The sequence below is a fragment of the Dermacentor silvarum genome, chromosome 5, assembly GCF_013339745.2.
Source record: "Dermacentor silvarum isolate Dsil-2018 chromosome 5, BIME_Dsil_1.4, whole genome shotgun sequence".
NCBI lineage: Eukaryota > Metazoa > Arthropoda > Arachnida > Ixodida > Ixodidae > Dermacentor > Dermacentor silvarum.
The window spans coordinates 90,039,508-90,065,330 of record NC_051158.1 but is presented as its reverse complement, the minus strand read 5'-3'; the positions used below and the strand labels follow the sequence as shown (position 1 = coordinate 90,065,330).

At 45.4% G+C, this 25,823-nt stretch overlaps 1 long non-coding RNA gene across 1 annotated transcript; it reads right to left on the bottom strand.

Moving 5' to 3' along the window:
• Window positions 1-3,913: 3,913 nt before the first annotated feature.
• LOC125945411 (uncharacterized) lies at window positions 3,914-11,506 on the bottom strand. Its single transcript, XR_007466881.1, has 3 exons — window positions 11,383-11,506; window positions 10,604-10,692; window positions 3,914-4,072 (listed from the first exon to the last, which is right to left on the bottom strand). It is a non-coding gene; the product is annotated as an uncharacterized LOC125945411 (long non-coding RNA).
• Between the last annotated feature and the right edge of the window lie 14,317 nt (window positions 11,507-25,823).

Below are 25,823 nucleotides of genomic sequence, written 5' to 3'. Positions count from 1 at the left end.
ACAAGTTAAGCGTATCCATGTACGAGACACTAAAACGTGAGTCACTTGGAAGAGTACGGGCTCATGCGTACCACATGCACCCCTTCGGGTGGTTGCTAGTGGCGCCGCGGACAAGTTTCGCCATCGGGCACGAACTCGTAATTCACATAGGTTAGGCGTCGGATAACGGTGTATGGACCAAAATATGGCCTTAGTAGTTTTTCAGAAAGTCCCCTACGCCGAATAAGTAAGCAAACCCACACTCTCTCGCCGGGTGTGTATAGGCAACGAATTTGTGCTGACGATTGTACCATATTGCGTCCTGGTGGTGGATGCGAACAAGTGCAAGCTGTCCGACTTCTTCGGCACGTTGAGCAAATTCTTCAGCATCTGCATGGATGTCGTCGAGCTCGTGCCGCAGCATTGCATCCAACGTTGTTGTAGCTTCGCGACCGCGTACCAAGCTGAATGATGTCATACGAGTCGTTTCCTTTTGAGAGGTGGTTACTTATTCGAAGGTTCCATAAGGCACAATCTCCTCCCAGTTCTCATATTTCATGTCGACGTACATGCAAAGCATTCTGAGAGTCTGTTGTTCAAACGCTCCGTTAGTCTATTCGTCTGGGGATGGTAGGGTGTCGTTTTCCGGTGGGCTGTGCCACTGAGATCGAGAACTGCTTCTAGAAGTTCGGCCGTGAACGCGGCTTGATTAGCTTGATTGTCAAGTCAAGGATTAGCTTGATTGTCATGCTTACTGCTGCTCCAACGACACACACGCGGTATACGTATTATGTGGCACATGTATTCATTCCTCCTACGCTGAACCGCTAATTGCCAGGCAACTACATCGGGATCCGATGAGTCAAGCTTCTCCGTTCTTCTGCGCTGTTGAGCAGCATTTGCGCTCTCCTTCTCCATGGCTATACCACACTGGCAAACGCCCGTCAGAAGCGCAGCGGCTCCAGCGCAGTGTCAGACGGCGACTGCACAGCGAGCGTGCGCCTGCGCCAGTGCGTCTACCACGGCTACGACGTCACTCCTCTGGAATGCGCAGACCAGCGGCGGTGACTCGCGCGCGGCGGCGGCGGAGTGCGCGAGAGGTGCCGGCTCCGGTGGCTCCGGTGCGCAAGCCGTGTGACATCACTGATCCTGGCGCATGCGCAGCACGGCTCTTGATGTGCCGCGCGAAACGGGCTTGGCTAGGCCAGTGTAGCTAACGCTACAAAAAGTACCCGGTTCCCGCCGCGATCAAACGCGCGCCCACTGCGTGGGAGCCAGATACTCTGCCACTGAGCCACGCAAGCGCTTACTATCGAGCAGTAGAAATATTTGCTATAAATGCTCCCCAGGCACGCCCACAAGCGCATAGGACCCGAGCCTCCACCAGTATGGTGGCGCCATCTTGTTAAGGCGCCTTCAAACGCATCGTGCGCAGGCGCAGACGACGAGATGCCATTCAGACGAGGCGCGCAATAAAAAAAACGCGATCGCCAGCCTCCTTCAGTATGGTGGCGCCATCTAGTTAAGATGCCTGCAAACGCAGCGCTCCCGAGATGTAAGTTGTAGTTGTAAGGCTTGATCAGGCTCAGCAGACAGCTGTGCAGAGATCATTACAAGCCGCAGCTCGCCGTCGACGCCGGGCGGACAGTTCAGATCATTCTTATCAAAGCGAGGCCAACACATAGCCGCGAAGACCCTGTTGTGCGTGATTTCCGAATTGGAGCTACTCTAGAGCCGCTCCACCTGCTTACGCTGTGACTGTGCTGCGTGTGCCGCGCAGGCCTGTGACTTTTTTGCACGGATGGCCACTGGCCTAGAATATTTCGGCGAGGACGTGGCGTTGACTGTCACTTGGTCGGACGTGATGCGGCATACCACATGGCTGAAGTGTGCCCTTATTGTGAGAATTATTTTGCATTGTGCCTTACCATCGCAACAATGGTATCTATATTTATTGGAACTGTATTTACATGGAACTGTTTTTCCACGCTTTTCAATCATCTATGAGCTCTGTAATTACACGTATCAAAGGTTAAATCTCCTGCTGCCATGCTGCTCCTATAGATTCAATCGTTGTCCAAGTCTGCGTCTGTTGTAGTCTTGCTGATAATGATTGGTTCGAGGATTTCTCCAATGATAGGAAAACAGTTGTTTCGGCGTGATGGATAAAAATGTAACGTCTGAGTATCGAATATACCGTAACAATGGCCGGGCAGGCAGCTGTGGCACAGATGCTGAGGCATTGACCTCAGGAGCGACAACAGCTGCGCCTGATTCGGGACTGCGATGGGAACAGGTTGGTAAATTGCGATGCTAGCAAAATATAAAAAAATGAAAGCCTCGTTCTGAAAGAAAGATGGTTGAACGCGAAGGTTTCCCACAGGAAATCATTGGCCCTACCTAGCACGTCTACATCCTGTACTATGCTGGGATCGGTAGAGAGTATGAAATCTCTTTCATTCCTTGTTTCTCCATTAGGAATGAAAAAACCTGCATAACTGCAGATTTCTCAATAGTACCAAGCTACTCTGGCCTCTGCTGTCCTCGTACACATTTCGCTCCTCTTGAAAGACATTCTGGTAACATAAGATTGCTGATTATCTGCTATTTTATCCTTTTACTTTTACCTTTCTTTGCCGATTATCTGCGTCACCTGTGCAACTCTACTTCTGTCACTATCAACCTGTATATCGGCTACACTCATTTGCTGTGTAATAAGGACAGTAAAGTTCTTATCTCATAATTTTAAACCTGCCAGTCTAATTCACCACGCATTACACGGTCCTGTTTGTTTTCAAGCTTCTTTGTTATCCACGAAGTTTCAGCCCTGCAGCATAGTACAGGTAGACCGCACTGGTTGTGTGGTCTACCTGTACGACCACACAATCTTATCGACGCGTATCTTCTAGGATAACAGTAAACTGAGTTAGGAACCCCAATCCGTTCTTATTTGGTGTTAACGCGACAGCGCTAGGGGCACCGTGTCGCATAAAATCCGGTGTCGTCGCTGGCGTCTGGCGTCAGCGTCCAGTGAGCGAAACTTACCATATATATTTAGGTATACGTATATGCCACCTCTGGGTATGTGACAACCGGTATATACGGGTTATATTGCCACACCACTCTATCGCTAAAGTTTCTCATACGTTGTCTTACATTCTTGACAATGTTATTACTCGGAACTTGGAGAATGACAGCCTAAAAACAAATGTCATGAAACAAAACACCGACAGCGCATGCAGTTCGTCTGGGTAGCGTGGCGTTGCAGTTCCCATTGTTGTTATCGGTACAACTGCGAATGTAAACTGTGGTGTTCTACGATACGTATGTCGTGCGCCGTTGTTCTAGTGTGTGCGCAGAAGGCTGCATTGTGTGAGTTGTCTTTCCTGCAGTGCGTTTTCGGCGCTCACGGGCGAATCAGTGAGACAGAAAGCTTCACTTTAAAATAAATGCCTTGTTACCAAGATTCGAAAGTGCGCTCGGGATCACGAGCTTTGAACTGAATCTGCAGCACACCACCGTTGTCTCTCAAACCCCAAACAGAGCACTAGGGCCTATATTGACATCAACTGTACGAAAACTGCATATAGGTATATTGACTAAAAAATGAAGAAAGCCTTCCGTATTTCGAATCGGCAAATAATCTATTAGTTGAGCATTTTATTTGCATTTTCCTTCTGAGGTGAACTAGTAATTAGCGGGAATTTATTTCACACAACTAAATTACACACGTATGCACCTAATTTAAGACTTGTTAGTCTTCGTGCATGTGCGGCTTTGGTGTGTTTCATCGCAGCTTTTAGCGATGTTTCAAAAAGCACTTTTATTATACGAACCTCAACAGCAGATATGTGCTTATTTTAACATTTATTTACCTTTATTTTTTAGCTGTATGGTCTCCTCAACCATGGAATGAAAAACGATTCAGTTATGGTTTACCGTGATAATTTTTATTATTGGAGGAACGGGTCCACTTCGTCCCAGTCTACAGGTGTGTAGCGCTCTACCTCAGAACCTGGAACGTCCACGCTAATAAATGGAGCTGCACTGCATACTTCTCCTCCTAGTTGTCGCGAGACGATGAAAAATATTCCTGCGAATGAAAGAAAAATGGGCCGACATGTTATGCGTCTGCTGTAGCGGTTGCAAAATGTCTTATTTAGGCGTAATGAAATTATTATACGCACGTCCTAATTGTACTGTATGCGCTATTGTTATTTTACACACGGTAAATGTGCTTTAGCACAACGTAAAACTTGCCGCGACCGATAGTGTCTGACGCGCCTCGTTTTACTGTATGCTTGCGAGCACCTCAAGTTAACATACAGCCCAGCGCCTTTGTAGCTCACCACAATCGTATCAAGACAAGTTGCAGCTCTTTACGCGTCTTTAAATATATACATATACATGTGTATGCCAGTTTTATTACAAGGTACGGAAAATGGAAATAATTTAAAAATCTTTTGAAATTTTCGCCTCGTAAAAATATTTCACTAATCTAATTATAAAACGTGACTTTTTTGCAAAGGGAAATGTCACTTGCGCTTGCATTAAACATTCCAATAATTGTATGCATTACTTTCCTTAGCTTTGCGCAGAAATCTGTTGAAAAATGAGAAACGACCCTAATGCTTGACCTAGGTGTCTGCAAGTGGCACTCACACCTCGACATTGGTGCACCCTGGTGTAATATTTGGATTAACTTTGCGTTTTTGTTGTGTTAACTGTGTGTTATTAAAGTAAAGTACGCCACAAACACAGAGATTGCTTGTGAATTCTTGATGTAAACGATGCAAACTGCACTACACTACACTAGGCCAGGCGTCCTTGTCTACTTCCATGGCGAACGGAACGGACGAGGAACCGTACTCAGAGGACCGAGCGAACGGAACTGGCTCGAGACAGCCACGCACAGAGGAGCTGGCGAGGGGGTGAAGGAGGGTGCGACGCGTATCCCCCTAGCGCACGGCGCGCGAAGCTCACCTTACGCGCCCCTCCGCCGCTGACGTGAGAGCACGTAACGAGCGCCGGCACAGATGCGACGGAGCAGGTCATGTCGGGAGAGGAGAAGCGAGAGATGAGGGAGTGATTTCCCCTCTCCGCTGTTTTAGACGGGCGTACACTGCGTGTCATCTGGTGTGTAACTCTAATTAGCTTGTTTTTAATTTAAACTTCTGGTCTTGGAGTTTCACGGTAACCTGTATTGTTACGGTGGGTATCTAAAATGTACGATTATGCTTTAGTGTACGGCAAATACACTTTCTTTAATTATTTCTAACTATACTTGACATATAATTAGCTCTTTACTGTACTGTACCTGTGCCCTGATGTCATATCTATCACCAACCGTAAGTAGAACCGTCGATATCTTCCTGTATTGATTTTTCTATGATTTATTTTTAATTTCGTCCCACCTCTGTGAGAAACAGTAAGTCGGTTCCTAACCGAAAGATGCTGCGCAAGAAAGAAAGAGTGTCACTCTGTGCTCATGCCACTAAAAAGGCTTGGCATGTTTCTTGGCCAGCGCATATTATTGAACAAAATGGCAACTCTGAGATAAACGTAGTAGTACGGATCTACCCGAGCAAGCAAGCAAAATTATTCAAGTAGGTATAGATCTGTAACAAATACTACAATGGTGCAGTGCCCGCACACAAACTTCTCACTACAAATTGAGGGGTTCTTAGTTCATACTTGGTTATAGTGCAAAAGAAGCAAAACGATGTTAAAAACTTAACATCAATAAAACCGTGGCCCTGCAGAGCAGTTAGCATCAATTGCTTGATTTATATTTGATGAAACAAAATATTTGGCAATATCATTTAGGCTGCTCTCTTATCTGATACCACTGGTCAAAAGTGTTTGCTAACGCTGCCATCTTGTCTAAAAAGTCAGCTATCTGGTCTGAATAGACTTACTTGCAACATGTTCTATGCTGTCCAGCATAACGAACAGTAGAATCTACCTTGAGGGCTTTTAACAGCGGAGCTGTTAAAGCCGACTGTCCGATCGTATCGCGTTAACACAAAACTTCGCTGAACGATGACGTTACCGCGCGTTACCTAGCAACCACCTCGCGAAGCGGCGTGGGCTTCGCCTCCTCTAAGTACAGTGCAAATCTTGCCTTGACATGCGACGTTAAGGAGAGGGAAGGAGAGCGTGCGCGCAGCGTGCGCTATCCTCGGGAGAGTTAAATAAAAATGAGAGCGAGAGAGAGAGCGAGCGAAATAACTTGTAGCAGTACGAACGAGGCAACGAGCAGAGCTACTGCCGACGCCGTCCACGTTTCCCCGTGTTCGCGCCGAACGCGCGCTGTGTCCGCGACTACAGCAGGCGCCTCCGGCGGCGACTCGACAGGTTTCGACCAGCCACGCCCCGGCAAGTGTAGAGGCGCAGCTTGGTCCTGACGTTAGCGGGAAGTTAAAGCTCGGAGCCGCCGTGACGGCGGCCGAACTCTGGTTGACTCTGCGGCGAGTATATGTAGCCTTGACGTGGAACGACCAAGGAAGATCCAGACACCCTAAGAAGAAGCCACTCATCTTTCAGCGCGTCGCGCGGTCAAACGAGAATCTGTGCGTCGGCGGCGAGCCGATTCCGAATACCGTGCCTCGCAGCACTCCCATATCCTCATCTTCTTCATCAGCCTATATTTGTGTCCACTGCAGGACGAAGGCCTCTCCCTGCGATCTCCAATTACCCCTGTCTTGCGCTAGCTGATTCCAACTTGCGCCTGCAAATTTCTTAACTTCATCACCCCACCTAGTTTTCTGCCGTCCTCGACTGCGCTTCTCGTCTCTTCATATCCATTCTGTAACTCTAATGGTCCACCGGCTGTGCATCTAACGCATTACATGGCCTGCCCAGCTCCTATTTTTTCTCTTCGTGTCAACTAGGATATCGGCGATCCCCGTTTGCTCCCTGATCCACAACGCTCTCTACCTGTCTCTTAATATTAGGCCTAAAAATTTTCGTTCCATCGCTCTTTGTGCGGTCCTGAACTTGTTCTCGAGCTTCTTTGTTAACCTCCAAGTTTCTGCCCCATATGTTAGCACCGGTAGAATGCAACGATTGTACACTTTTCTTTTCAATGACAGTGGTAAGCTCCCAGTCAGGATTTGGTAGTGCCTGCCGTGTGCACTCCAACCCAATTTTATTCTTCTCTCATTTTCTTTCTCATGATCAGGGTCACCTGTGAGTATTCATCTTGAAACTGTAGCGCACACACAATAAACGAGGACAATAAGGCAAAGGTAACAGACAGGCGCTTGTCTGTTACCTTTGCCTTTTTGTCCTCGTTTCTTAGGTGCGCGCTGCAGTTTCGAGATGAATAGCTACCAACTCGCCCAACTTTCAGTACTTTTACAATCCCCTGTGAGTAATTGACCGAGATAAAGGTACTCCTTTACATGCTCTTCAGGCTGAGTGGCGATCCGGAATTCTTGTTCCCTGGTTAGGCAATTAAACATTATCTTTGTCTTCTGCTAGTAATCTTCAACCCCACTCTTACGCCTTCTCGATTAAGGTTCCGAATCATTTGCTCTAATTCTTCTCCATTGTTGCTTGGATTGGACAATGTCATTGCAAACCGAAGCTTGCTGAGATATTCGCCGTTCATCCTCACTCCTAAGCCTTCCGAGTCTAAGAGCTTGAATACTTCTTCTAATCATGCAGTGAATAGCATTGGAGAGATTGTGTCTCCTTGCCTTACCCCTTTCGTGATAGGTAACTATCTACCTTTCTTGTGGAGAACCAAGGTAGCTGTGGATATTCTTGGATATCCAAGATATTCACGTATGCCTCCTGTACTCCTTGATTACGCAATGCCTCTATTACTGCTGGTATCTCTACTGAATTAAATTCCTTTTCATAATCTGTGAAAACCATATAGAGAGGTTGATTGTTCTCCGAAGATTTCTGATTACCTTATTGATGACATAGATATGATCCATTATAAAATATCCCTTCCTGAAGCCAGCCTGTTCTCTTAGTTTACTGAAGTCAAGTGTTGAACTATTCTATTGGAAATTATCTTGGTGAATATTTTATACAATACTGAAAGCAAGCTAATCGGTCTGTAATTCTTGAATTCTGTAACGTCTCCCTTCCGGTGGATTAGTATAGCGTTGGCGCTCTCTGGTGCACTTGAAGTCGTGAGGCATTGCGTATAAAGAGCCGCAAACGTTTCAAGCCTGATATATCCTCCATCTTAGATTCTCCAATATAACCATAGAAAATACAATACATAGTTTTATCTCACTCGGAAGTATGGTGTAAAATGTTAGACAACCTCATTGCAGCAACTGCTGTAGGGATGGCTTCTTGCTAGGTTGTTGGTTCATTGCAACTTTTTTAACAGTGGAAAAAAGTAAGGAACGGACGACTATAGAGACACAATGAGAATAGCGCTGACTTCCAACTGTTAGTTCTACTGGCGATGCTAGGCAAATGTACACATATGAAGGTCCAGCAGGAAACGAAAAAAGCAAGAAATAAAGGAAATAAGAACAATCAGTAAACTACGCATCGTCGTACCAAGCTATGAATGGCTAAGTTAAAAAAAGCTGAATTGTTTCCCGACACAAAGATCAGTGAGTCAGAGGCATAATCAAGGCGGTTAAGATTCCTCGTGTGGGGGATAGGTGTGTAAGCATGCCATCACAAACACTGACCAAGGAAGAACTAAGGTTCTTAGATGTTTGGTGATTCGGTCCATGGTGAAATCACTTTGTGTCATTCATGCTGGCTTTTGTTCCTTTGCATAATTTCTAGCTCCTTTTTCTTTGCTGCTGGCGCTTCGCATGTGTACGTATGCCTAGCATCGTCAGTAGAAGAAACAGCTGGTTTTCACTCGGTCTCTGTCGTCGTTGAAATTTTTTCGCGCTGTTTCATAAGTTGCTATAGAGAATTACATTTTGGTTCTCATTTAGATTCCTCAAACTTTGCACAGCGCTGCAACCGAATATCGCTCATGGAATTATTTTTCTTCCTTCTCCGCCTTTAAACACTGGTCACTGGAATTGACCAACCTACGGAATGTAGGCTGTACGATTGACTTTCAAAATATTTCAATCATATCTAAAAAAGCAACTGTGTTTTAATGTAAATACCTGATCTATGAAACAGTGTGTTAGGCAACGGCAGCACGCAAAAGCAAAGGTGGCTTGCACCGATTCGGTTCCTGCGGTCTACCCTAATATTACTTCAAGTTATGCTGCGCTGTAAGGTTACTGCCACAGTGCAATAATAGTTGTAACAAAGGTAGGCTCCAAAATATGGTGATATTTGTATTAGGTGTCACGAGATAGCACATTACAACTTTAATTGTGGTTCACAACATGATGCAAAATGTTCCAAGAACAAGCGATGCATAGCGCTGAAGCGGAATATTTTTTTTTATAAATGGCACTTGGCGTACTTAGAGACAGCCAAAATCTTGTTACCTTCACAAGAACTCAACAACACTTGTGCTTCACTGCTTACAAGTGACATTCCGTTATTCAAATCACGCATACGGGTTTTCTCTATATGCATTCTCCGGCAACAATTTCGGCACCGAATGATGTGCTAGACGGAGCCAGTTATGTTTGTAACAACCGGATGCGTTCTAAGGAATAAAATAATAAAATTATTTAATTCAACAGAAAAAAAAGAAAAACGAGGGCCATAGGACAGGTGCTCCCCTGAGTACATTGTACGTTCTCGTTCATTTTATATTTGTGCTTGATTCTAACACCTGTACATGTGCCCACACGACAAACAAGGAACTTGGCTAACATAGGAGTATGTAGACGGTGTATCGCTTTTCATTTATGCAGTACTACGAAAACCAAGTTTTACGATAATAAACGTTATTTAAGGATAAGAAAAATGTGTCAACAGGGCATACGCAATATGACTATCAAAATATTTCAAAAGAAAGTCTAGGAGAACAGACCTGAGCTTCCCACTATACGTACCTAAACATAATTGCACAAAAATGATGTTGAGAATAGTGCTAGGTTGAATTACAAATGTGAATTTCACATAAGTTCTTTGCAGGCAGCCATATTCTGTGGGGCCTTCCTATTTAAGCCGATTTGTCGAAAGCTGGCTATCATGTGTCTGCTAACTACTGAAGCCTATTACAGTGTTGTGCAGCGAAAATGTCTAGGGCCACATTTATTTCATAAGGTCAAGTTTGCCATATGGGCAAGTTTCCCATTATGAGTGTTCTGCAAAAAATGATAAAGATTTTTATGGAGAAAATGTTGTGGGTCCCCGAATTTGTGCATGATCACACGGAACGACAGCTAGATTTATGTACCTGGACTTAATGTGCCAAAGCTACATCGGGATGGTGCGGGAAGCCGTGGTAAAGGTCTCCAAAATAAGGTATAACTGCGGGGTTCTTTAACACACTCAAAAATTGAACGACACGAGCGTTTTATCACTTGGCCTTTATAAGAAGTCGGGCAGTTGTCCAGCAATCGAACCCTCTACCTTGTGTTAAGTCACAGAATGCGATAAACCCAACATGTGGGTATAGAGCAGCTTTAAATATTACTTTGACGGATGGCAGTGTTGAGCGCAAAAACTTTGGCAGTCATGAACATTTACTCATTAATAAAACATGGTGAAAACTTACCGATTGCGACCAAGATATAGCTGCAGAGCCCAAAAGTATGGGCAAGTTTCCCAAGACAATTCACATACATTCTGCTGGGACTCGTCGATCTGATGATAAATGAACCGTGAACATTACGACAAGGAAGATACCTATGCTTTAACATTGGTAAGGCCTGCGTATTCATTTCATATTCATTTCGCCCTAGCCTTGTGCATGAATCCGATAACTATAATCGCCATCCATGGAAATTAACGCATGTGCATAAGTAGACTTTTTGTTACGTATTTTTGAAGCAGGCCTCCAGTGGTGATCACACCTACGTATCGCATTAAGAAATATCTATCGCAGGGTACTTGAGCTTCCAAATTCTCATTTTGCCGGTTAACGTTCTGAAGCCTAAAATGATTAAGAGTGTCGCAATATAATTTCAAGTGCACCAGACAAAATTTAAGCTTTTCGAAAAAGGTAATGAGCCGGCAGAGAGCCAGTATTGCTATTCGACGTTTCATTGCGCAACTTCTTGACGGGACACACAAAAGAGAAGCACACATAACGGAGCGCCACTTGCAAGTATTGATTTATTCCCTTGTCAGCGGGATAAATACAAGAAGTATGTATGCCTAGTATGCTATACCAACACGCCTAGTCTTAAACTTTCGCAGTATTGCTCTATTTGTCTATATTACTGTCATAAGGATGGTTACAAGAACATTTTGAATGCTCTAACAAACGTGTACCCAACTATAAATGCTCATAACTATCACAAAGCTTGATTAAATGAGAAAAAAAAATCTCACCTTGCATAGGCATTCATATTATTCCGAAATGATATACGGCACACCTTCCACCTAGATCGAATCCGGACAAGAGGCCTAGCGATCAGCCATGGGACTCTTGACAGCACAAGTTATGTTTTGCAGACCCGACCTGCCAACGTTTGCAGCACATGCGTGCACATGTTCTGACGGAGGGATAAATGCGAGTGCTTTCTCTGGCTCGGAACAAACGTGGTCGAACAGGCAAAAACGCACTCTCGCCGATACCACCGTTATGAGTTGTTATTTATTTTATTTATTTATTGAGTACTGCTAGCCTTAATTCCAGGCCTTCAGCATGAGTGGGTTACACCTTTCGGTACAAACTTACCTGAACAAAAAGAGCACTCATACAAACAAACGGAAGTGTAGAAATGCGATTGGTGCGTCAAGTACGGCACTGAATATAATAATGTAGTTTCAGATGGCAAATAGTTCATATATGAATACGTGTGGTGATGTCTTAGACGGAGCGTTGCTGAACACTTGGCAATGTGAAAAAAACGAAAATAGAAAAAGAAAAAAAAAGAAAAATAATTGGTTAGAGGCGTTAGACATGTCACCGCGATGCACACTATCAATAAAACAACTGGAAAAACATCAAATAAAGAAAAGCAAGAGATAAGTGGGACGCTTTCATGGAACGCGGCTATACCATTGTCGATAATTAAGACAGTGAGCAGTGCGACAGTGAAAGCGGCAACATAAGAGCTCTCCATTACTTCTCTGGGCAAACGATTCCGATCACGGATGGTACGGATTGTTTCCACAGTTATTGAACACACGCAAGAATTATTCAAACATTTTACTGGTGAACATTTTATTAAGAACAGTTACTTCCGATGGTATGTTTATTAAGGCGACAGCCTTAGGTGTCTATGTTGGCGGTACCTTTGGCGGTGACCTTGCAGTGAGCTTGGCGAAACTGCGCCGCGACGAAAAATGGCTGACGCCGGAAACAATACAACACGTCCAAAAATGCTCGGATTGACGTCGTATTTCTCAGGGTGGTTACTGTAATGAAAGTACATCGTAAATTAGTGGCTTTGACAGGAAAATTTGGTATATTTCGCTTTGCGTGGGTAACGAACCTGGGTCTCCGCGGCGCGAGACGAGCACGCTTCATTGAAGCCACGGCTGTTCCACGCGCTCGTGCCACTGCTCGCGCGTTCGTTGTTGTCGTCTTCCACAGCTGGCAGGCTTTCGTCTTCTTTTACAAACTTGTTACACTTACCTACTTTTTATGCTTGTCTGAATATTGAATGTCAATGTACAGTGCTCACGGATTGAAACGCGACAGGCAAATTTTTGTTAGATCACTCCTTATGCGCAATTACTCGAGAGTACCATGTCATGTTGCTTCGAATCTGGTCACAAAAGGTGATGCGGACTCTTATCTAAGCGTACGAGTCGAGATTACGCCGATGTCACGCGAACTACCGACGGTGGAAACAAAAGTATGCGCACTGGTTAGGCCTAAATTGTCGCGTTTCAATCCGTGAGCACTCTACATAATATGTGTGCGTGTGTGTGTGTGTGCACGAAGAAATAAAGTACCCAGAAGAAGGAGCTAGTTTTATTTATTTTTGTGTTATATTACCACGACACGAAATCGGCACGCAATGCAGCCAAAGAAAGCATACTGGAAGCGTTCGTTCGGCCATCCCCGTTGACAGCGGCCGTTGCACCCTGCTACCTCCGACATACGTGCTATCTCCAGTTCGTGCCCTTAACTGCAACCGCACCACCTATCGCAGTACCTAAAGCAGTCGGAGGCCACACAGAAAGTTTAGATCACCTCCGCCCGTAATTGCAGCAAGGCAGACGAGTAATTAACCTCCGCAGCATATAACCGAGTTGAGCCCACCACAGCATAAAAACCCGTCTGACTTCACGAAGAAAGCATCACCTTAATATAACACTGGACCTAATTGCACGAACTTACCTGTTCGTAAGTGTTCTTTCCCTTTGGCCAGCTACTTTCGATCATAATAGGTTGAGCGTCAGGATTAGCTGCAATTAGATTTTACGAACAATTGGCACAAGAGATTTTTGTATATACGGGTGCTTTCCGCAAGTTGCCTTGAAGAAGGTATCTTGATTGTACCACCGTCGTTATGTGCCAATAGCTGAGATGCCGTATTTAGTCAAAGTATCTGTTTGCTCGGCCCGCGGGCACCACAACAGCCTACGGTGTCGATAGAATCGTCTACTGCAGTTCTCGGCCTTGCTGCAAACAAACGTGATGTCACTGCTGTTTTCTACGTTTTCTGTGTTTTATTCGTACTCTCTCACTCACGACTGACTACGAGCGTATGTTTATGCACTCCTTAGTCTCACTGCACAGATGAGCTTCCGCAATTCTGGCGGCGCCATCTTTTGTTGCTATAAAAAAGAAATCGTGTCGCAAAAGAATAAGTTCATGAGGTTTTCCTTTTTCGTAAGGACCAATAAAAGCCTAAAACATGGCCAATGTTCATTTTTACGCAATGTACTGAGAATAATTTAAGGAGAAACTTATCGCAGCTGTTCTAGCGCCTGTTTTGTATCAACATTCGCGGTCCCTGTTATTGAGCGGCAATTATATTGAAGCTGTCTGAAATGCACGGAATGTTCTTCTTTACTTTCGCTTTTATCGTCACTTATTTTGGGCGCATTCACCGAGAACATTGGAACCTTAATAACAAGGGTTGAGACTCGGATATGCTGAATAAACTGCTATGCGGCATGTACCTTGCTTGAATTGTGCATCCGCATGTAAGAAAGTGGATGTGAAATGCCTGCTGCGGTGACCTCCAATTAATCCTACAAACTGAACTGCTGCGGGGACATGGTCACCAAGGTTGCGTTTGCGTGCGGTTGTAACTGACAACATTCTACACTCTCCCGAACTTTGGGGATGGGTGCCGTCACCTTGATTTGTGATTACGTTTTTTTTTCGATGTGTTTATGTAGCAGCCTACGTGCGTGTGCTCTATTTAAGGTAAGTTTATCATTTTATGTTTGCCCGCATTTGGACAAAACGAAAAATGTGTGCTGCACTTCAATTTTTTTTTCAACAGCTATTGCCCATACATTAAGGTTGCAGTGTGTTACTGCGTATCTTTGTCTTGTTAAAGCAAGCAGACGTAAAGGAAATGTAGAGCAATTCATAGTTTTCCTTTAGGATGGCAAGGTTCTTATTTCTTGCGTGTGTTCCTCACTTCGGAATAGTATATATTACCATTTATGTTCGACATCACGTACAGCTGCAAGTGTGCACTTCATGTTATCTGTGGGTGCCTAGTAATGAGGTTGCATAAATTGTTATACATATCGTTTGCTTTATTGATTGAGTCGTTTAAACAAGCGAATACATTAGAAAATCATTGTAGTGACAGGGGACTGGTTTGTGGTTAAGTTCATAGTAGTAACTACAACAAATACTTCGCCGACCGAGTGCTGACCCTCCTTTCATCACTTGCTGAAACGTGGACACTCCCATGGTCCCCATCTCCAGCGAGCCTATTCGTCAGACCAAATGGCGTGCATCGTTCAGTCGACCTTCAGCGTCCTTGAGCGAAAAACCTGTCGTCGACGCGAAATCGTACACAATGCCGAGTTGGTGTAGCACCTTGCTACACTAACCCGGCATCATTTCTTACCTAGATGCAAACGCTCATGCAACAATTTGGATAGTGTGCGGCTCAGCGCCGTAATCGTCCTCTTCATAAGCAGCGTGCAACGCAGCCTTCTACAGAGGAGCGCACCATGTCTGATGCTACGCCAGGGCCCAAAAAGTATGCAAGGCCAGAGGAAGCTATAGAAGCAAGGAATACAGCACGGCGGGCCAAATGGCGAGAACAAAGCGTGCGTCCACGGGTTCCGACGTTACCGACAAGACGAAGGGAGCCGAAAGCCGAATCCAACCACCGAAAACGTAAGTGGGATCCTGACCTTCGCGCTAGAGAACGTAGAACAAAGTATGTCATGTGTCTGTCTTTAGTGCGTCGGTACTTGGGCTTTCGCCTTCAAGTCGTCTAATGGATAACGTAAGAGACCCTGTCATTTTACTTTTTAATGTCTTCGGCAGTTTAGAGTAAGGGTAATGCAGCGTTTTACCGAGAGCAGTTTTGCATGTTTTGCTTGCACAGTCTTGGAAGCACCGTACTCCTTTTTATGTGCTGAACAATATTTATATCAACCGCGCTAGACAGTTACGGTGTGGTCCGCAGGCTTCCCTCTTTAATGTCAATCAATCAATACCTATGTTTCTACTAACTCTCCGGCGTGCCAGCATCACTAGCGATGGGCAAGAGTGTTTCTTCACCGAGTTGGGTGTGCGTGGTTGATCGTAGCAGATTTGCGGCTGCTGGCGCCATACAATCTTATCAAATTGTCAAAGTGTAATGGACGTCCTGGCCTATTTTGTTAATGTAAGTCATATTTTTACGCTTACTTTGTTCTTCAGTTAAGATACCTGACAAAAAAAATTGTGTACGACACTGATTCAACAGGTCTCAACACTTACCTGACTGATATCACAACAAATGTGTGCACAATGGGTTGTCAGTACAATATGACAACACTGACCAATTCTATTTCAATATTTTATCAATGACTATTTTTATGAGTGCTTACTGTTGGCCCGAAATGATGTTACCAGAGTATACTTGCATTCCGCTCTTTGAGGAATTTGGCTACGGCGATCTGGCATTGAACCCATGACCATTCAGCCACCATAGTGGCTAGCTTGTTAAAGTGTGGTTCAGCTATTGGGAGATAATATAAAGAAAACCACGAACATTGCCACAATCGTGAGTTATCGCTCAGGAAGCAGTTCACGACATGAAAATTTTGGCCTCTCTGAGCCACGTCACGTGCAAAAAATATGGGCGTAATATGATCACTCGAAAAATAATTCCGTAGTATGACTGGATTTGTGCGCTCCTCATTACAGACGCATTTTTCTCCTCAATAACAGACACATTTTGAAGTCTTTATCATACTTCCTCTTTTGTCTGTATTTTGCAGGTGGATATGGTCAAGGAAAGATCGTATATGAAACTATTCAGGCGCGTATCTCCTGTCCGTTGCCAGTGTGCGCTGATTGATCTTTATGAACCCCCTAGTTCGCCCTGAAATGGTATGTAAAATTTAGAACATTCAAAATAATGTTTCGTAGGCGTATTTTACATGCGTTTTTTTTTTGTTTTTACACACGGGTTGGGACCAAGGTGGCTTTTAAGACTTCCAGAGATGTGACGTTTAATACATGTGACCTCTGTTTCTTGGATTAGTCAAGGTTTGAATTGGTTTCTCCGCGTTGACAGTGAATTTTTCCTTTCCATAGCTAGGCTTGACGAGAGCAGTGCTGTAAAGACGTGCTGTGAATTTCTTTCCATTTTGTGTGTTTGTCACGATGGCAGGAAAGAATAATACACATATCGTTCGTGTACTCTGTGAGGTCGTCAATAAAACAAGACAGCATGTGTTCTGCGCTGCAGCTACACTTCGATATTGCTCTCGCACATGCATTATCATAAGAGACAGCAACTGCAATGATAGGCTCAGCACAAACACAGAAAGAATGCATTGCGCGTGGAAGAAAGCACGCAGGGCAGCACACACGAGGGCAAAGCGTGCGCACGGCAAGAAACAAAAATAGCAATTAAAAACGCATCACACCGTATAAAATATTATAGAAAAAGAAAACGCCGCGGCACAGCAGACTAGGGGCTTCGTAACGAAACGATACATAAGAAAAAAAACCGGCTCCATTCCACCCAGTGAAAGTTGATACAGTGAAGCTGTTGCCCACGTTAGACAGGCACCATCACGACAAGCGAGGTACGTCACGTACGTCCCAACATGTGCGGAAGTGCAGCATGCATGCTCATTCCTCTATGCCCTCCGCCAAACGCAAGTGGCCTATTCCACTAATTCAATTTTTCAAAGTAACTCGCGTCAGAGAATTCGTAAAGTGCGACTTACACACAAGCTGCAGATATGACAGCTTCGGATTGTAATTCGTATATACGAGAAAAACATATTTCTGTTACGCGGAAACTCAGATAAAGCCCTTTCCAGCGGCCGTTTGAGCTCTGCCTGAGACACCACGGCCGCTAGGTGGAGGTACGGTTTTACAGCGAAGCTGTTAAGGGCTAGCATTTCGGCTCCGTGTGCCTGGTGGTTTCCCCCTGGTTGTGCCTTAGCACAGGCGTCAAAACGAATGACTAACATGACTTATAGGTCATGACATCAATAACATCACATGGCCGGCAGTTAAGTCATGATTAACGATAATAAAATCACAAGTGGCGCATACCCGCATTGGATACACGGGTATGAGCCAGGGATACGCGGGTATGAGCCAGACACAAGAAAGAAAGAAGGAAGGAGGAGCGGGAGAGATCTCGCGGGAGAGATCTCTGCAGCCGGCGACAGGGCTGCCGTGCAGTGAGCCGCGGCTATGAACGCTGTGGCTCATACGCTAGTCTATGACGATGGCGCGGACTTGGCGCAGCAAACGCACTACTAGGCCATCGCGCCGGGCGAAAGGAAGACGCCCTTGTCCTTTCTCTTTGACGAACATGCCGAATACGCTCAGTCTAATCAATCGTGACACTATATGAATTAACTATAGCAATATGCATCACAGCAGACCCACCATAGTTACAGCTTTGCTGGCTTCCATGTTTACAGTAGTGGAAGGGCTCTGAATTTTTTTGACAGCGTTTGCCATAATGTCGATTACGGTCGCAGTACACGCTGTGCAACAGATGCGACGGGCAGAGAGCCCACGCCTCAATGGTAGATACATTGTGTGCACACGTACATCACCCGCGCACGTGCAGTGTTGCACTAATCGAATTTCGCAAAGTATATTGCGTCAGAAACTTCGCAAAGTACGACTTACACACGAGCTGCAGACCTGATAGCTTCTGATTGTAATTGGAATATATGAGAATAACGGCATCGTCACGTGACCATATCGCCTGATGACTTAATCTAATGACGTGACCAACGTCACACACAAGAAAGTGGCATATTTCCCCACTAATTAATGAAAAAAATGTCACAGTTTCGCCCTAAGGGCGAAGCAATGAATGCGATAGCAACACAGCAATGTCATACGAAGTAAGGTGAGCGGCTTTGGTAGCAATATGAATTGTAGTAAACATGAGCTGATTAAGTAAGCAGGTGTGCTGCGGCGTAAGTAGACCGACATGAAGAGAGACTCGATGACCACGAGAAGGCGCGTGTGAAACGGTGGTGTTGAGAAGCGCTTCCCGTGGGCAGCGCGCGTGCGAAGGGACACACCTGTAGCGCTGCACTGCCGATCCGGGCAGCATTACATGTGTAGCGTGCGTTGGAAAATGTGACCCGACTATTACTAACTGAATGAACAAGCGTGGTGTGAGCGAGCACAAACAAACATGAAGAGATCACACTGAATGACTGCAGACAACGACTGTCAAAACGCTGGCAGCAAGCATACGCCGCTGCGGGCGAAGGTGCGTGCGGTCTATCGCTTCAACAGAAACGGAGCCGCGAATGCACGGCGCTTAAAGGTCAGAGCCGTGTGGAGATAAGAGACGGTGCGGCGAGCGACGAGCGCGGTTGTTGGCAGAAGAAAAGTTCGCCCCCCCCCCCCCCCCCGCTTCCTCCGGCGCTGGCTTCCCGCTTCCTTGCTTGCGCGTGGGAGAGATAAGAGACCGTGCGGTCGAGCGACGAGCGCGGTTGTTGGCACAGTAGAAGTGCCCCTCCCCCTCTCCCTCCGGCGCTGGCTTCCCGCTTCGTTGCTTGCGCGTGGGGGATTGAGTGCGTTCGCTCTCCGTGATAGCGCGCGTCGCAGCACGCTTGCGCTCGGGCATACGGCGCGCGGTGAAGATTTTATCTATACGGAACCTCACGGCGACGGCTACGGCGACGGCGACGGCGACGGCGACGCCGACGGCAGAAATCCGGTTGAAGTGTCCATATAATTGCTATCGCAATAAAACAGTTGCCTGGCATAGACAACATCTGTCTAGCAGAGCGGATGTGACGTCTCTCCCTCCCCTCTCACTTTTCCTCTCCCTACGCGCACCTGCTCGCTCGCTCGCTTGTAACAAGATGTGTGCGCGCGCTCCTTACATGCTCTGACGTCAAACCCGGAGAGGGCGCGTAAGCCTGCGCTTTGTGCTCCGCTCGCTAGGGGGCTACGCCCTCCTCGCTCCTCACCCGCTATCGTACTAGGGAAAAGCCGTTTGCTAGCTTGCTCCTCCGAGTTCGGTTCGTGCGTTGCGTTCGCCATGGAGCTGATCGACGATGAAGCTGGCGGGTGAAGCACAGCCTATCCACCAGAAAAAAAAAAACCGCATATTCACGAAGTGAATGATGATGAGTGTGTGAAGCACTGGCCGGGGGTTCATTCGGGCAAAACGCCGGAAGCGTTCCCGGAAGCCGGAAGCGGAACCGGAAGTGGAAGCGGTAGCGGAACCGGAAGCCGGCTTCCGGAAGACAGAGCGTGGCGTACATATACTATACATATGCATAGAGTGTGTTTCAGCGAACACTTTCAAAAACTCTTAAAGATTGCCTGTGGCAGATTGTCCAATTATAGTTCATGAGCTGGTCTACTCGAAGAGGCGGACATTACTTGCACAAGAAATTGAAATGCATAATCGAATGCATTTCAAAAAATGTACTAATTGTACATTTTTTGAAATGCATTAATTGTACTAATGTACTAATTCAGTTTTTAACTTATTACCTGATGGCCCATATTACAATTTACAAATTGTAGCCGTGGAATTAGCAAGGCAGATCCACTTGGAACGAATTCTCAGGATGACACCAGTTTCGAGATATTAATTCCCAAACATTGCAGAAAAATGCATTGACGTTCCAGTTAAGTTTGTGCTTCAATGCAGAAAGCGACGTTTTGTTAAGAAACTAACTGCTTATATAGCCCTTGTGGATCGCAGCGCCCCTAGCTAGGACGAGAGAGAAAGAGAGCACAGCTGCACCTCTAGGGGGAGCGGCGAGTACTAGCGCGGCTACGACGGCGCGACAACGGACAAGGCTCGACCCTAAGGAGCTTCGCCCCTAAAATACCTACAGGCGATGATTCTCTATGTCTGTGTCGTTCTTTCAAAACATACACACACAAAGGTAATCTAAAGAACACCAACGCCGAGGTCCGAGTGCCACTAAGAGAGACATAAAACCCGATTCACACGGGCAAAATAAATTGCACTTTGAGCGAGTGCACTTCAGCGCGCCGAGTGTCACTTTGGTGGCGCGCGGCTACACGAGAAAGAAAAGTGTTCTTTCATATTGATGGCCAGTACGACCGGGAGTCAGACGGGAAATCCTATATTTGTTTATATAAATATGTGTGCACGAAAGCAGTTTATCATTGTTAGAAACAACATTTACAGTCCACCTTTACAAGCACCGGCAACGACGGCAACTCGACCAGCAACAGTCAAAACAACTCGATCCGCCAAACAACTGCGCAGCCATACCCGGCGTGGTCGTGAACAGCCCAAGAGCGAGAATAGTTTTTTTAAATTAAATTATGGGGTTTTACGTGCCAAAACCAGTTCTGATTATGAGGCACGCCATAGTGGGGGACTCCGGAAATTTGGACCACCTGGGGTTCTTTAACGTGCACCTAAATCTAAGTACACGGGTTTTTTTTTTTTGCTGTTGTTGTTTCTTTGCGGTGTCGCGCATTTTATTACCTTGTAGCGTTAGCAATTTAAAACGATGTTATTAAAAATTACTCCTGACGTTTATTTAAAGAATGCTTTACTTATTTTTTACTCATTGCTAACGAGGCTACACACTTCGCTGCCGCGAAGTCAGTTCGCCTAACACACATTTGCCGGCGAGTGCATTCTGCAGCGAGTGTCACTAAGCGTTCCCGTGTAGTAGCCTGCGAATGACACTTGCATGCATTTAGACTCTGAGTGCACTTTTCACTAAAAGTAAAGTGCACTCAGAGTGAACTTTACTTTGCCCGGGTGTACGTCAAAGATTAGGGTTGCCTACCGTTTTTTGAACGCAATCCAGGATCGGTCTACATTTTTGTGCAAGCGCCGCTCACGCAGAAACGAAATATCCCCAGCAACTTGAGTGTAACAGCTTTGCTGTAAAGGAAAGCAAACCGCGAGGAATGTGGATGGTGTGCGTCGCACAGGCCGTGGTCACTGCGCCAGATATGTACCCTCCATCGAGTAGTTATCGCTCGTTGAACTGAAACTGCTGTGTGGCGCCATTTGTAAAGCAAGGCATTATTTCGCGACTTCACATTGGTTAGCCCTGCGTGGTATGTGGGTACATATCTGAACTTCTGGGTAAAATAAGCGGCCCAATCACGCCTTCAGAGGGTTGTAACCATAGTCGCAAAAAGTATCAAAATGTAGGTTTCAAGCTAGGCGAGATGCGCGAGTTTGGTGCTAGCAGGTACACTTAACGGTGCAGGCATAATTAGGGCCGACAAAGTAAAAAAATTACCTGCATTGCACCATCGACTGCATGGTCTACGGCATTTCCTGACCTGGTCTCTTCGTCAAAAAAACAAAAACAAAAAAAAACAGTTGTGTCAACCAAGTAGACGTGCCAGACAACATCGACGTACACGCCAACACAAAAATTTACGGACCATGGTATCTCAGAAAACGTTCAAATTCCGAGCAGCCTGCAGCAGTAGCCACTGAAACTGTATACGACAATGTTGGTAACATATTATAGTCGAGGCCCGAAACGCAAATATCAGGCTGCGTTGGAAGGCTGCGGAGATATTCAGATTTTTCTCAGATTTCATGTTCCGGAGTATTTCGTGGTTTAGTGTACATGCGCGTAAAAAAGTGAATGAAAAAAATTCAGAGCCCTTCCCCTCTCAACAAAACCGGCGTAACCAAGCTTGTCTCAAGACGACACTGTCGCAGGCATTCCGCTTCGTGTGCCCTAAACTTAGTCGGCGGCTCTTCGCGGACGTTTGGCCTGAACATCGCGCTCTTGCAACTCGGGGTCCACGGCTCTTCTCTGACGTTTCGCCTGGGCTTCGGAAGCCCTCACGCTAGAATCGGACGGCAAGATTCGCTTACCCCCATTTTCTCGACAGGGGAAGGGCTGGTGATTTTGTGTCTTTCGGTCCCACGTGTATCAAGGGCTGCTCAGGGGCGCGTTACAGCTCCCCGAACCCACAAGGGTATGTGCCAACGAGCTTGGACCCTTTCTGCACTATCACCAGTATCGGCCAACATGACAGGGGCATCTGTCATAGAGTTTGGTCCCTTTCTGGACTATCAATCACCAGGATCCACCCACGTTTCAGCGTCCACCACCGCCGCCGACACTTGTGAGCCTATAAAGCTTCGTCTTAAAAAAAGTTCGTCATGAATAAAAGAATTACACGGTCCAGAAAAAAATTATTGAAGTCTCGCAGTGAAAGCGAGAAAACTATGCAAATGTACAACATTGTTCAGTCTTTATTGGCTCAATTTCAGCACATATAAATACAGATAACATGCACGAAGTACCTTGTCTTCTTTCGCGACGACATTGGCTGACACGCTTTCTCTTTGTTGAATTCAGCACGCCTGTCTACGTCCTTTTACAAGCGAAGTTTGTTTATGTCTAGACTGAACTTTTGCGTCGGTTCGCAAAAACTAGCACCATCAGCAATGACTCGAGCTTCATCGTCTTCTTCCACAGCTGGCTGCGTTGCCGGTCACCATTTCAGCGAAGAATTTCACTTCTCTTCTGTCGTCGTAATGTGGAGGCCACGTATACGGGGGTATGAGTCATTTCTTAAGGGGATATGGGCCATTCATTGTCTTACGCGACGGACAGATTTAACTTTGGAGCAATTTCATTTTGAATAATCGCATGCGGCAATGGCGGGCGGATGCTGCTGACCACGCTGCCGAGCAAACTCGAGACATCGAACGCAAGCGTTTGTGGTTCGATAACTTGCCCCTCATCAGTGTGATCCGAATTGGTTGCTGGGCGCATTGGTTGAAAGCTAAGAGATGCATAATAATGCAAGATGAACATTAAAATTTCACAAGAAAAGAGTAAAAGGAACGAAATGTGTGCGCAACTTTAGCTGTTCAATCGGACGGCATTTAGACCAGATCCGCTTGCCTACAGCGCTCAGGTCAAAAAATTACAATAATGAGCCAAAGAGTTTCATTTCATTGCCAAAAAGAATAGAAAAAGCAGAAGCGTCATTGAAACCGTTCTTGTGTCATGTCATTAATTTTGAGGGGCTGCAATCGAGAAAAAAAAACACCACATTCATCATCTGCATGAAAGGGTACAGCGATTTTTTTATACGACAATAACTCGTGCTCCATGGCTTCAAATCTAGAAAATCGATACGTAACAAGTTGTCCTGTCTAACTTTTAGTATCATTGATCACTTTAAGGAGGGCATGTGTGTTTAGCCCTTGAAGGGCGCCTGAAAAAAAAATTGGCGTTCTCTTTCATATTAATGACGACTGTACCCTCTCCCTCAAAAGTTTTCGCAACAGGGGATCCCAGTAAAATCTAAGTTTCATCGCAGCCTAGCACATGTCCTTCAACCGAAAGGTAGAGTGGCTACTTCTCCATACAATCATCAGATTCCTCACATACATTTCTCACTCTGTGTGAAATCGTCAGCAAATTTTACTTATTCTAATTTTCCGTGCTCTGAAAAGGGCAGTTCTACGTCTGATGAGTAAGGATCAACCTTCAACGTTGCCTTATTACGTAGCTATGACGGCAGCTTATTAGAAAAAAACTTGACCTGAAAGCCCTGCATAATTTATGATCGCAAACCAACTCGTTAGTCTTGTTCTGGTGACGCATTCGTAAGAGCTAGTATTAGTATGCGGTGTGGAAGGTGCTCTATTAATTTTCATCGCTTTCTTATTCATACACCAGGAGTGTTCCTACAATGTGTAAAAAAACGACTAAGCCCACACTATATTGCAGAAAAATTCCAACATATGAAGAAAACAAAATTATGCAGACTCAACCTAATGTGGGAATCGATGTAAGCCAAGCATTCTGCGCTGTTTGCGTTGATAGACAATATTTGGCGGTTATGTTAACGCGGAATCTTTCAGTTCCTCAGCGTTTAATGCAATTCAAAAGAGGTGACTTGATGTTAAACATAACTGGCGTGCACCACTTTTGTTTGTCGATGCGCCACTTTTGTTTGCTCAAGCAGTTGTGTGCCACTGATCCTAACCTGCAAGAAGGTTAGCACTGTCATTTCCTGAAACAAGACAGTAAATGGAGGCAGAAGCGTTAAATAATAAATAAATTATGGGGTTTCGCGTGCAAAACCCACACACTCATTATGAGCCACGTGGCCGTGGGAAACTTCTTTTTAATTTTCACCACCTGTGATTCTTTAACATGGGTCTTAAAGCTGAATACACGTGTCATTTTTCTTTTTTTCTTTTGTTTGTTGTTTTTTAACTACGCGCCTTTCAAAATGCCGCTGCAGCGGTCAGAAACGAACCCGCGACCTAGAGCTACGCCATAAACGCAACTCTACCGGAGTGTTTATTTGATGGGAGACCGCTTCGGTATTGTCGACTACATGCTGGGGTGATTTAATGCGGATTTGCGCGTGCGCGCGTTACGTCAGTTGTCCGCTAGACAAATTAGCACATGTTTATTTGTCAGTAATAGCGGAAAGGTATGGTAGTGTTCTTTAAGTTCAATGTTATCCCGTTTGTTCTCAACTGCTACAATGCCTAGTAGTAGCGTCCTTACGTCGCCTTTCCCGTCTCCCGGCTGCCTCCAGGTATGCGAGCTGCGAGTGAAGAGTGCCAAGTCGCTTATTCACACGTTTCGTGATTACGTTAGTTCCACTCATTATCTGCCTCCTCTCTGCCATTCTATCCAACTCCCATGTGGATTGTAGCGCTTTCGTTGAAAGGTATGCGCTGCAGTTTCAGCAACGCTTTTTCAGGGCGCCACGGATAATTACACCAGTCTAGAGGTATTGTGGCGACAAAATATAAAGGTCAAAACTAGTTTCTCAGATCGCGTTTCCACTCTGCCACGTTCCTGTCATATATATATATACAAATATATATATATATATATATATATATATATATATATATATATATATTCACTCTGAACCACCTCACGACGCGGCGTGCAAGATAGCGACATTAGCAGCAGCAGCAGTGGAAGAGTCGAAGGTAGGCGCAAGGAAAGATTCGCTTTCAACATTTCTGCAATAAAAGATGCGCAGTGGTGAGATGATGTGAGAACAGAGACAAAGGGCCCAGAATAATAACGTAGAGACAGGCTGCGAGAAGTACAGGTGCAAGCGAGCGGTTTGTGGTTTGCGTATTGACAAGCATGATGCCAAACATGGCGATGCATATTAGACTCGTAAATTAATTGTTTTTTTTTTTGCTGAACAAGAAAACTGG